This window comes from Rattus norvegicus, chromosome 17 (genome assembly GCF_036323735.1).
Source record: "Rattus norvegicus strain BN/NHsdMcwi chromosome 17, GRCr8, whole genome shotgun sequence".
NCBI lineage: Eukaryota > Metazoa > Chordata > Mammalia > Rodentia > Muridae > Rattus > Rattus norvegicus.
The window spans coordinates 72,524,824-72,537,989 of NC_086035.1; the positions used below are offsets into that span (position 1 = coordinate 72,524,824).

Genomic DNA, 13,166 nt, shown 5'->3' on the forward strand with positions numbered 1-13,166 from the left:
ACACACACACACGGCTCTGTTTTCAGTGCCTAGCAAGAAACGATGACGCAGAGGCAAATGTTCCAGTAGTGGGGGAGTAATAGATAAAACACAGTGGAACTTAATGCTGCTTTAATGCCACATATACCTTCCCCCAGCAACCGGTGTGAGACCGGAAACAGCATCTGTCGCTTCTCTGACTTCAGGACACACAGCTCTCTCTTGAGATATGGGTTTTCTTCACCCCAAACTTCAGTCTGTTAAAACTCTTGCTTTGACAAGAGTTGTACAAATCTTAGGTCAAGCATATCATTTCCTTTAGCATGCCCTATCAGAGAACCTTGGCAAACTCATAGTGGGAAAGCAGGAGGAAGGAGAACTGTGGTGTCTTGATCTATAAGAATAGTTAATTAATTATAATTATTAATTCTATTGTTAAGAATCAGACTCAAGCTCTCTCACTCTTTTTCCTCACTCTCACTCTTTTTCCTCACTCTCACTCTTCCTTCCGCTCTTCCACTCTCTCTCTCTCTCTCTCTCTCTCTCTCTCCCTCTGCCCCCCCCCCTCTCTCCCTCTCTTCCTGGCTTGACATGATAACCTGTGTGTGTGTGTGTGTGTGTGTGTGTGTGTGTGTGTGTGTGTTTCTTTCATCCTGTAGGCTTTCGCCCAATTCTCGGTACTGTGTCAGTGCTGGCGCCGACAAATGGAGGTCCCACCGAGATCGGAGAAGAAAGGGGGTACCACCTACGGGACGTCCCTGGAGCCCGGCCGGCATAGGAGAAGGGACGGATTGGAGAGGAAAACCAGAAGTGACTTCAAGTACATCTCTGACACTGATGAGACCTTGGGTGATGTTCTCTGACATCATCAACTATGCTGACAAACCGTGAGCTGTGTTGTTTTTGTGCCAGTTTTCCATAGCCGCCTCTTCCAGCATCATAGTCCTCCGAGACTCATCCCGAACCTGACCCCCAGACTGCCCACATCTATGCTGCCTGACCTCCTTTAAGCCTGCATCCTAGCCTGCGCGCATGATCCGGTCGCCTGGACGAGTTCCGTTCGTGTACATAATTGTGGTCTCTGCATCTGCTCTTGAGTAGTATTCCACAGAGTCCACGGGCTGTTTCCTCCATCCTATCCAGACCCATGACGAGCTTCTTTATATCACCACTTTTGCTGGAGTTTATAAGTCTGTTCTTCAGTTGTATAAAAAGGAAAGATTTCCAACGTACGACGCACAGCTTTCTTCAGCAGCTTTTCTTGTTCTTCACTGTCACCGCGTAAGTGCTGGGCCTGGAACTCTCTGAGCTCCACTTAGGAATCGCTGCACAGCGCCCTCAGGAGGCCACCGACATGATGCAGAAACACGAACTATGACTGGGCCACTGCTGGGCGGACCAGGCGGCCATGGCCTGGATTCACTTTTTAAAGAAGACAAGAGCCCTCGAGATGGTGGCTCTAGGCCTTGGTGACCCAAGTTTGGTCCTCTGGACCCACACGGTATAAAGCGAAAACAAATTTCCTCCCACATGGTTCTGTTGACTTTGAATGCCGAGACAGACTGAAATCCTGGCCCCCTGACTCAGTTCCCCAAATCCATACTTTGTATTAATGATAACAAGCAGTCTGCCCAGTCGCTGAGTAACTCTGCTTTGGACAGTTCATCTAGGAACACGCCTGTGTACAGGTGAAGCCTCGTATCTTATTTTATCTAGGTGAAGATATAGCATGATCATGTCAACTCAAAAACACTTAATTAGGGCTGGCTTACAGTTCAGAGGTTCAGTCCATTACCATCATGGCAGGAAACATGGCAGCATGCAGGTAGGCATGGTGCTTGAGAAGGAGCTGAAACGTCTACATTCGGATCAGCAGGTAGTGGGAAGAGAACTGGTTTCCCTCTCAGAAAGCCCTGGAATGGTCCACTGACCACGAATCAGTTTGGAGGTCACTTCGCCCCACTTATGGTACCCTGCCTAGTTACCAGTGTGCAAATTCTGCCCCAATTGTTTGAATTCTGCTCCCAGTTGTTTGCAAGGCATATAACTCCTTGTTAGAGTCCGCTCAGGGTTGTCTCTCTGAAAGGGAGTCCACCCCAGCATGTTGGAATAAAGGGGTTCAGATCAGACCTCACAAAAGTACCAGTAAAAAAAAAAAAAAAAGAATCAGACTCAAGACCTGAGTCTGCAAATACGTCTACCAGCTCAGCCCTGGTGAGGGCCCAGGTATTAGAAAAGTGTGAGTTCTAGTTGCTCCTGTCATCTCCTAGTTGGTTGGACATGGGCAGTATATAATTAGCTCCCTGAGAGAGATCACAGGACCAACTAAATAGAATAAACACAACGAAAGCCAGTAACAATGTTAAACATCCAATGACCGGCCATCAGGGACTAGGAGTGCTCCATCCATCGAGATGGGTCAAAGTCTTGTTAATTTCCGTGGGCCATTGGCCAGCGCTTGGATACAAAGTATAATTGTGTAATGTGAGTCTCTCCTTATTGACTTATTGATAGTGGCTGCTCCGGGCAGCAGAGGACATTTGTGTTCATGCAGGATGTGCGTAGTGTCTGCTTCCAAAGAGTCATAACCATCTTGGTGACCAGACGTAGGTTAGCAGGTCTCACATGCAACATGGAAATGAGAGCTAAAGCAAAGAATGGAGAGGCAAAAGCTCGGGCAGAACTTGCTAAGTCAAAGGTCTCTGCAGAAGAGAGGGCGTGAAAAGCAAAGCTTTAAGCAGAGATTGTCATCGGACAGATAGCGTATGAGGGCCCCAGATCACGTACTTCAAAGGAAGCTTCTCCCACCTCCTTGGCTCCTCTGGCCACAGGTAATGTAATAAATACCATGGTATCTGTCAATTTGTCCTAGCTTTAGAGGTGACAACATCTAGTGCAAGTGTGTATGATGGTCTTGCCATTACCATCCAGAATGCCTTCGCCCACAAATAGGATTGCATTTAAGGGGTGATTAGAACAGAATGGGGATAGGTGGTGCTTGTCTGAATGTAATCTAATGGCACTATTCATTTCGTGGAGTCTAATTACCAACTCTATAATTACACTACTCAAGACAATTGTTTTAGTGATGGTTTTATTAAACTAACTTGAGACAATTTTTGTGCCAACGTGAGCAGAACACATGGAATTTAATTTCAAAACAGGGGCGAAGGAAGGTTACCCAGGAGAAGAAAACCTCACAGGCTGCACGACAAGAGTTCAGAATTGAGGTAGAGCAGAGGGCACCTGGGAAGGGGAAGGCACACACCGGGTGGGAGAGAGCTGCTCATCGAAACTCACTCATTTGGATTTCCCTGGAAAGAACCGACGGGAAGTTTCTAGATGCCAACTTTCAGACTCCGTGGACTTGAAATGATTCCTTCTTGCATCTTGTATAGGAAACTACTTCCCAGGTAGTCCCCCAGACTAGCCCCAGAGGCGCCACACTGGAATTTGTTTGAAGTACAACAGCTCACATTGTCCAAACTGTGCTAGAGTCTGCCACCTAAAACTATCCCCCAGGTGAGTACTTGGCTGCTTCAATGTGAGGAGGAACGTTTTTCAGTGTAGCCTGTAGGTGGCCAGCTTGTAGTTGCTGGTTGAAGTTTCCATACCATTCAATAAAATTTAAAACCATGTGTGCATAGTAAGATAAAGAAGAAACATAATACCTCCATTCTGACCATCCTGGGAGGATTACCTACTCAAATTATGGAGAAGTCTTCTCTAGACTCTAGATAGGAAAATAATTTCACATTTTAAGCTCCCTACAGATAAAGCCTTGAGCACCAGGCTGTGTTGGAGCACACCTTTGATCCCATCACTGGGGTGGGGCAGAGGCAGGAGGATATCTGTGAGTCTGAGGCCTGCGAGCTTGACAATGCTATGTCCGGGACAACTAGGTCTACACAGAGAACTCTGTCTAAAAACACAAAACAACCAAGCAAAGCACACATGCAAAAGAGAGGGTTTTGGCGTTCGCTCACATTCTATCATAGAGGTGTAAAATAGATTGCTAAAAGCCAACCATGAGTTTCATTGTTGATGTTATAAGAATAGACGGCCATCTGATAGCTTTTGCGCTTAAAACATTTCCCCAAGATTCCCGTCCTAGAAGATGAATCTATTTGAAGCTTTTTGTAATGACGATGTCTACCCATGATGTTCTTTGAAATAAGGTCAAGATGAAAAGGAACATGTGGATTCTTCATTTCCTGGAGGTCTCTTAAAAGAAACTCACTTTTATTGCCTTTAATTGTGTGTGTGTGTGTGTGTGTGTGTATGTGTGTGTGTTTGTATGTGTGTGTGTTTGTGTGTGTGTTTGTATGTGTGTATGTGTGTGTGTTTGTGTGTGTGTTTGTGTGTGTGTATGTGTGTGTGTTTGTGTGTGTGTTTGTGTGTGTGTATGTGTGTGTGTTTGTGTGTGTATGTGTCTGTGTGTGTGTTTGTGTGTGTGTTTGTGTGTGTATGTGTGTGTATGTGTGTGTGGTGTGTGTGTGTGTGTGTGTGTGTGTGTGCATCTTTGTTTGGGAAGGCCCACGTGAGTAGTGCAGGTACCTGCAGGGCTCACGTGCTCAGGTCACTCTGTATAAGTACCACACGCTAACGGATTGCGCCACTGGAGCTCCATCAGGTCACTCTGGATCTAGAGTTACAGGGGGTTGTGCACGGCCTCCCAACATGGCTACTGTAAACTGAACTTGAATCCTCAGTAAAAGCGTTACTTCTAATTGTGGTTACCTTCCAGTCCCTTTCCTAGGGCTTTATTGGGAATTATGTATCTATCTCTCTCTTCCCCCTCCCCGCCTCTCATACACACGTATGTGTGTGTTCATATATGTGCATGTACATGTGTTCCATGCATGCACAGGTAGAGATCAGAATTCAGAGTCAGGCACCTTCCTCAATAACTTGTTACCTTATTTTTTTTAATGGAGGAGCTTTATATTTTTATGGTTTTATTTTTATTTTATGCGTACTGGTTGTATTGGTGCTTTGCCTACAAATATGTCCCTGGGAGGGTTTCAGATCTCCTGGAACTGGAGTGACAGCCAGTTGTGGGCTGCTATGTGGGGGCTGGGAATTAAACTCACGAGCTTCCATTCATTTCCTTTTTGGAAATAACCACACAGTTAGGTCTTTACAGGGCAATTCAATTGCATCATTGGGATTAGCAAGACTAATGTGTATGAAATGATGGTGAACCTTGGAGCTCGACTCTAATGGGTTAACGTCTGCCTCTAGTTCTAAGCTATGGGATGTAGTATAAATTATTACTGGCCCCTTTGGGGTCATATTCATCTCATTTATAAAATTGCATTAATAAGGTCTCCCTCCCCTAATTAACGATTATACAGTATAAGAGATATTGCAATGCCAACACAAGAGAGAGGGCTTGGGAAGGGGGGTGAAGGAGGGGATCTTGATATGATCCGCTGCTGCTTTTCCAGGTACACATGCTGATCCTGTGTTCACCATTCATCTGCTGGCTGAAATAGCATCCTAAATGCAGCCCCCTCCCTTGTCTCCTATCAGTCCCGCTCTCACAGATCTCTTGCCCACCCCATTATTCCCTCTCCTCTTCAGAGGAGGGGAAGCCCAAGCCTTGGGTCCCACCCCACCCTGAGACATGTAGTCCTAGCAGGCAGCTTTGTTCTCATGAGAGCCAAAAATCACCCTTAAGGACTATGTCTTTAAAAGTGCATTGGACTTCATTTGGAGGAATTGAGCTTGGTTCATTTAGAGAAATTGAGCTTGGGTTCATTCGTCTTCCATGAAACACAAAACATCAGGAAAGAAATTGCAGCCCTCTTAAGATCGGCATTCATCAATGACAAGCCCCCAGCTCAGAGGCTGATGCCTAGCTTCCTCCTCGGTGACAGAGGCCAGTGAATGGTACTCACTCAGATTACAAAAATGATGCTGTTATTAAATTTCATCACACATGTTCACGGAGGCTGGAGGAAGGCAGCGTCACCTGCCAATGGCAGGTATCTTGCAAACAAATTAGTTATGAGACCTTCAGCATCTGGTCTGGGAATTCTTGCACTCACTTCCTCCATGATTTTCAGAACATCTTATGACAAACACCCGCCATCCCAAACCAGGAATGGAGCTGATACAGAAAAGAAAGCCAGCTCACCGGCATCCTCCCTTTGGTATTCGAGACGCATTTGTTTCATCTACTGTGACATTCATTAAACGCCAGGAACAAGGAAACAAAATGAAACAGACCTCTGTCAGGAGCTCAGCTGAGCTGCAGAGAGCTAGCTGTCAAATGCAGAGGAGTTCATTATATCTAAGCTGGAATGAAAGAACTAAGCCTTTAACCACTTACTGGGCTGGTCCAAGCAAGGGGTTCAGGTTGGGGAAGGCTGGTTGGTGTTTTGTTGCAGCCTTAAGAAAGCATGTTGGAGTCAGGTGGGTCAGAGCCAGAGTGGGAGTGCTCTACACTGCTGTGGCTCTCTCAACAAAAGGTGTTTGAACAGATCCTAAGGCTGGAGGGTGGGGATGAGGGTGTGAGCAGGAAAGCTACTATGGAAAAGTAGTGAGTCAAACCACCGGGTAGGGTGATGGCAGGGGAGTGTCTGTGGTCCCCAACTCCTGCTCCTTTTCAGAAGCAAAGGTGGCAGGGGATCTGCAAAGGCCTTGGTTGGAGGTCCACATTGGAGACGAGGTCACTGGGTAAGGAATATGGAATTGTATAAAGGTACGGCCCTCAGAAAGGGCGGAGTCCTCGCACTAATATGCAAGTCTCATGTCTCAAGCCTGGTGTGGAAAGCACCTCTCCCCTCCAGACCTGAAGTTTTGAGGACAGACTTGGGGATTGTCTTTAGTGAGGCTAGAAAAAGTACTTATGACTTTGACCTGGGAAGAACCTCAACCTTATTTCCTAACTGCGTGATTGCGATCAGACTCCCGAAGTCCTCCAGTGCACCAGTTCCCTCATTCTGTAAATTATGCAGAATCGTTCCTTCCAGACTGCAATTACTAAATTAGCACGTGCAAAGTGCTTTTGTAAGTTTTCCTACAGAATGTTAATGAGTTTGGCACAAGTAGTAACTCTCTTTGTAGTGTTACGATATTAATGGGGGGGGGCATTTTCTTTCTTCCATATCTCCTTCATCTCTTTATTTCTTCTTTTGCCAGTAAAGACAGGCTTTTATTAGGAGTTATGAAGCACACACACACACACACACACACACATTGAGAGAGAGAGAGAGAGAGAGAGAGAGAGAGAGAGAGAGAGAGAGAGAGAGAGAGAGAATGCAGAGAAAAACACCCTTCACAAATCAGAAAGGGCTAGGGCTTTTAAAGTCCTTGACGGGACTCCCCCCTCCCCACCTAATTTAGGCTTTGTCACTTTGACGATTAGGACAGCTGATTGCCTACAACTGTTGTACATGTCCTGATCCAACCTTGATTGGCCTACAACCTTTATGTCCCGATGAAGCCTTGAACTTGTTGACCCTGTCAGCCAGAGGAGAAAAAGCCCACAAGGTCTTTGTTTTCCAAAGCAGCTAAGCTTTTGTTTTAGGTCAGGAAAAAGCCCCCATCTCAGCAGTTCACAGGCTTCATCACCTGGTCATGTCCCCTACCCTGAATTGCTCTCTGTCTTTCTATCCTGGAAACTGGATATTGTTGGACAATCCCACACAAATGACCTAAGGGGCTGAGATTCTGATGTTTGGTTGTAACCCAAAAAAGTGAGATTTTAGACTTCACTCTTTTCATAATTTTAGTGAGTGAACGGACTTTACTTGTTCATTTCCTTTTTTAAAAAGTTATTTTATTATTTTTAGTTATATGGGCATAGGGTGAAGTAAGTGTGCACATGAGTGTAAATGTGGATGTCTGAGAGAACTGTGGAGAGTGTCGTATGCCCTGAAGCTGGAGTAACATCCAGCTGTGAACTACCCAAAGTGGGTATTGGGACCTGAACTCAAGTCTTACAGAAACACAATATCCTCTTACCTTCTGGGTCCTACCTCCAGCCCCCCGCCCTCTATTTCCTTATGGCTTAGTTTTTTCTATTGTGTTGTTCTTACTCCTTTCAGGCCTTAAATTTTGGCTTTTGTTTTCTAGTTTCTGGAATCTGACATATCTTGTAATTAAAAGCAATGGTTTGGGATAGATTGATGTGTGGCTCATGGGGAAAAAAAAGAAAAGAAAACCAAACCCAAAACCCAATGGGTATGTACTTTGGCTTGAGTAAAGCCAAATTAATCATGACAAAGAAGTAAGACTATGTATGAATTATCATTATTTCACTATTTAATTATTTAATTCTTTTACAGCACAAAAAGAGACCATGGCATTACTTCCAAAACAATACAGTGTCCTTGAACAAAAGAAATACAGAGATTTTTGTCCAGGGAGTTTATGAATATTTATATAGGAAAGCACTTTGAGGTTGGACCAAGCATAGTTAGTTACTGAGGTCCATTACTGGGTATGTTCAACTTAAGGTGACAATGGAAGACATATTCCTGAACATTTTGAGTTCAAGGTCATTGAGAACATGTGCAAGAAGGGGTTAAAAGGATGGACATGAAATGGGCATATTTAACTTGCATTGCAAAGAGGATGGGCATGTCTACATCTAAGTATGCTAGGACTCTAAGTTTGAGCTGCAACCTTCTGAAAATATGCTAATGTGGGAATTTGCACACAAGTGTCTGTCTCACATAACTACTAACGATCCCTCCACCAGAGTCTACCTATTCCTGTAGAAAGGCTCCTTGACAGTCCATTAGGTACCCCATGATCAGCTGTGCTAGGTTTTGAGGAAACCAAGAATATTCATTCATTTGCAGAAGTCATCTGAGACTTCTGTGTTTAAGTGTATTTGTCTGGGACCAAACACAACAGCTTAGTTGTTATATATTCTGAGTGAAAACATAGAATGCTCCCCTTCTTTTTTTAGAAGGATTCAAATAATGCTTTGGAATTCATATGGAAGATTCCTTGCCTGATGTGAACCTTTGGTCATATTACCCCTTGAATATTTCTAAGAGAGCCAAGTGCTTTCAAAATCATCTGATTTTTGAATATTGTGGTGATCTTTTGTCTTTTGAATTAAAGCCTATTTTCCTTTGCCAGGGGCATATAGTGAGGTCATGGTACTGAGAAAGAAGAGACTCAGTTTGGCTGCTACGTTGTCCCCAGAGCCCTCACACAGGCCACTCAGTTTTCACATGTATCTATAGTTACAAACAGCTGTGTAAGTTGCAGATCTTAGGGCAGTATGAGAACAGTTCCCTCTCAAGAAACTAGGAAGAGCTTCAAGATGACAATAGCAGAGGAATAAGCCAAACACATGCCCCTGCTCTGCTCCCTGTCTAAGCTGCCCATCGTGAACCCGCCTCTGCCTGAGTTCTTTCTCATTCCTAGGTTTCAGCTACATTTATCTGCAGACTATGTGTGGGATGTTCTTTGAGCCTTCCAGTGGCGTAGGTGGCCAGTGGGTTGAGAAGTGTGTTCCACCTTTAATAGCAGTGACACTGTCACCAAGCAACACAGCAATATCACTTTGTGTCATCGTTTTCTTTCAAGTTCATCACCTTGGAAACAACGCTCATATATAGGAGTAGGGAATAAGTCCTTCTGAGCCAGCCAATACTTGGCCGATTTGATTCTTGCCTCCCTGTTTCCATGTACTTTCATGCTCTAAGAGTTCATGATCACCTGAATGGGATTTCTCTCGTTTTAAGTCATGTCTGGAAAGAAAACAAAGAGAGTTATAAAATAAACAGACATCTGACTATTACTATTCAACAGATACAAATCATGTATGTTTCCAAAGTAATGCCTGGGGCTATAGTAATTACCAAAAATGTAGCAGACAGAACTGTGGTTGTGTGGACTGCATAAGAAGTTTTTGGGGGCAATGAACATCAAATAGAGAAAAAGGAGGCGGCGCATAATCAATTGTTTGGTCTTGTAGTATGAAACACAACATTAAGGAAATCCCTAACGACAGAATTGGTGGTGAGATGGGAGAGCAGCGGGGACTCATGAGACTATTCACAAAGGGGAGAGGGTTTGCAGTGCTTCTGGAAGATGTCAAGAAAGGAAAGAAAGATGCTCCAATGAACACTGAGACATTTTGAGAGTTAGTTTAAGCTCCGGTGCAGTGTGGCACCATATTTATAGCTTGGTCTTAACGGAATAATTAGAGTTAGAGGTGGGCGAGCTAAGAATGGAGCTCAAGGGTTCTTGTTGACTTTGAAAGGTTGTTCTATAGAGATTAAAGTGATCTCAGCCATTCAGTAGGAAGGTTTTTATTTGTTTTGTCAGCTGAGGACTTATTGGCATAAACACAACCATATAAAAACACAAGTTGTGATAAACACAGTTCACGATGTACCTTCCCATCCCCCAAGCCCAGCCCCTGAGCCCCCTTTTTCAGGAGGGCCAGCCTGGCACCTCCTCAGTGCATCTGGTAGTTGGTGGAACAAGAAAGCTCACACAGCTGACCCTTGAAGTCCAGGTCGATAGTAAAGTCCAAGTCACGATTGTTTTTGGCATTGGGCCTCATTCTAATAGTGCCAAAAATCTCCTGCAGGTCTTCACTGTTAAGTGGTCCTCCATGTAGAGCACAGTCTGTTTCCAGTGTGTGTACGGGGACTCAGGACTGGTAGAGAAGCTGGTCCTCTTGTGGCATCCTTTAGGAGGCAGGCATTGATGACCAGCTGCTTTGGGTCCACCCTGTCCACCAGGGGCTCCTTGATGGCCACATCTTTAATGCAGGACATATCAAAGCCATATACATTCTCCCACCAGTAGATCTTGTCGTCTTTATACTGTCAGTCCTCAATGGCTGTCACTTACAGGGTGGTCTGGTCTGGGAAGATGATGCTATGGGGTGCTAGCCGCTTGTCACGAGCATGCAGCATGGTGTTGAGCATGGACTCATTCTGATGTCCACCTGATGATGATGTCCATCTTCTCCACAGGCAGCTTCACCTCCTCCACCTTGCCCTTGATGATGGTCACCATATGGTCTAATGTGTTGGCTTTCACAATCTTCACAGCATAATCAGAGATACTGGCATTCAATTCCAATGACCTTGCGGGCCCCGGCCTTGACAGTGAACATGCAGAGGATGCCAGTGCCCGAGCCCACATCCAGCACCACCTTGTCTTTGAAGAGATGCCGATTGTGAAACATGGAGTTGCTGTATGTGACGGTTCATACCTTATCCTTTAGCATCTCCTCATGGATGCCGAAGTGGGCATAGGAGACAAAGTAGTGGTCTTTGGATGTCATGTCCTCAGCGTTGGGTTTCTCACTATTTCTACTTGTTCACAGGAAACCTCCATGATGCAGTTCGCGGCCTCGTCTGCTGCCATCTTCACCCGAGTCCTATGGCTTCCGAGATGCCCCCCCCCCACCTTAATTTCCTCTCCAGTAGAAAGGTTCTTAAGCTTCCTAGTGGTGGGACACTTTTATATAGTTCTTCATGTTGTGGTGACTCCCAACCATCAACCTATCACATTGCTACTTCATAACTTTGCTACTGTTATGAATTGTAATGTATATATCTGATATCCTATATACAACCCCAAAAGGGGTCGTGATCCACAGGTTGAGAACCACTGCCAGTTCCCTCTTCTGAAGACAGTTCCAGAATGCACAGCTTTATACTGGACTCACATTTTACAGAGAACATTCGTGGGCTATAGAACAAAGTGGTAATGGTGGCATTGTGCTAGGAGGATAAACTGGGTACCACTTTAGAGGAAAAGGACAACCAAATGAGAGAAGTCAATGGGATGGTAATGCATATGGTAGGACAATATTGTAAAAACAGGTTAGATGGAGTCAACACTATGGTCCATTTATGGCATAGCTCAACATAGTAATGTTTATCACCTTTTCCTTTAACTCTTTAGGGAAGTTCTAAGTCATCCAGAGGAGGAGAAAATGGTATGAGCTCTGCTACATAAATGGGGAGTTGGGTCAACCGTAACTGAATATTTTTGCAGTTTCAGACATTGATGGATGGAAGTGAACCTTGAACTCCCCCAATCAGGCTTAATCAGGGGACCTATATACAGGACTAAGCCTTTGCAAACCAGACTAGCAAATGCCCATGGCTGCTTGTGATGTCTGTGCCTATTTTCTTCAGTGGCAATACCAAAGCTAAAGTAGAAAAAAAATCAATTCTCATTATTCAGACAGCTATGTTGTTATAGGCTTTAAACTGTCTACCAAGGCCTAGAGAAATTTGTTCACAGTTACCTGATGACTCCCACTTCCTTTCAATATCTTTCCCTTCTATATATAAAAATACCTAGAAATTTAATATTCTGAAAACAAACTTATTATTGGATGATTTTGTGTTGTTAAAATGGTGATACTTTTTCTTAAAAATGAAAGTATTTTTTTAAAAATGTTTTTATTTTTGAGATAGGGTTTTGCAATATAGTCGTGGGTAACCCAGAAATTGCTAGGTAGACCAGGCTGGTCTTGAACTCACAGTGGTTTGGTCTGCCTCTGCTTGGAATTCAAGCAATGAACCACATGCCCAGCTTTTGTTAGTTTGTTTTGTTTTTTGCTATTTTTAGTAATACCAGAAGGCCAAGAGAGGTGGCATTTGATAATGTTTCATGTGGGATCTGAGGGAAGCCTTTTGCTAGTTCAAAAACACAGTGGTTGCAATCTAACTAAGGTCTTCCAATCTACTTCTCACCATGCTATCCATAGCAAATGTTTTTGTCTGTAGCAAATTGTCTGTTGTTCTGATGTTAAGGTCCTTTTCCTTAATTGGTTCTTGATCGATCAATAAAGATGCCAGGGGTCAATTGCTGGGAAGAAGGAAAGAGATGGGACTTCTGGATCCCCAAAGTCAGGCTAAGAGACTCAGGAAGGAAAGAGAGTTTGCCATGCTTTGGAGGGAGTAAAGGCCACCAGCCATGTGAGATTTAGGGTAGATCGGCCATTGTCCATTTCCCCGACTGGGCCTAGGGTAGCAACTAATGCTGAGGGCAGATTTGGGGTGCTGAGTTAAGAGTATTAAGAAGGACACACTAGTGGCGGAGATTAGAAGCACCCAGCAATTGAGTCAATAAGGCAGCTTGAAAATAAGTTTGTGTGTGTGTGTGTGTGTGTGTGTGTGTGTGTGTGTGTGTGTGTGTGTGTGTTTCATCCGCAGATCCAAGGGAACCTGGGCTGCTGCAGG

At 44.4% G+C, this 13,166-nt stretch overlaps 2 pseudogenes; both read right to left on the reverse strand.

The window, feature by feature from the left end:
• Window positions 1–795: 795 nt before the first annotated feature.
• On the reverse strand, window positions 796–6,127 carry LOC108348487 (nuclear cap-binding protein subunit 2 pseudogene; annotated as a pseudogene).
• Window positions 6,128–10,411: 4,284 nt separating this feature from the next.
• Window positions 10,412–11,334, reverse strand: Prmt1-ps1 (protein arginine methyltransferase 1, pseudogene 1; annotated as a pseudogene).
• Window positions 11,335–13,166: the final 1,832 nt, after the last annotated feature.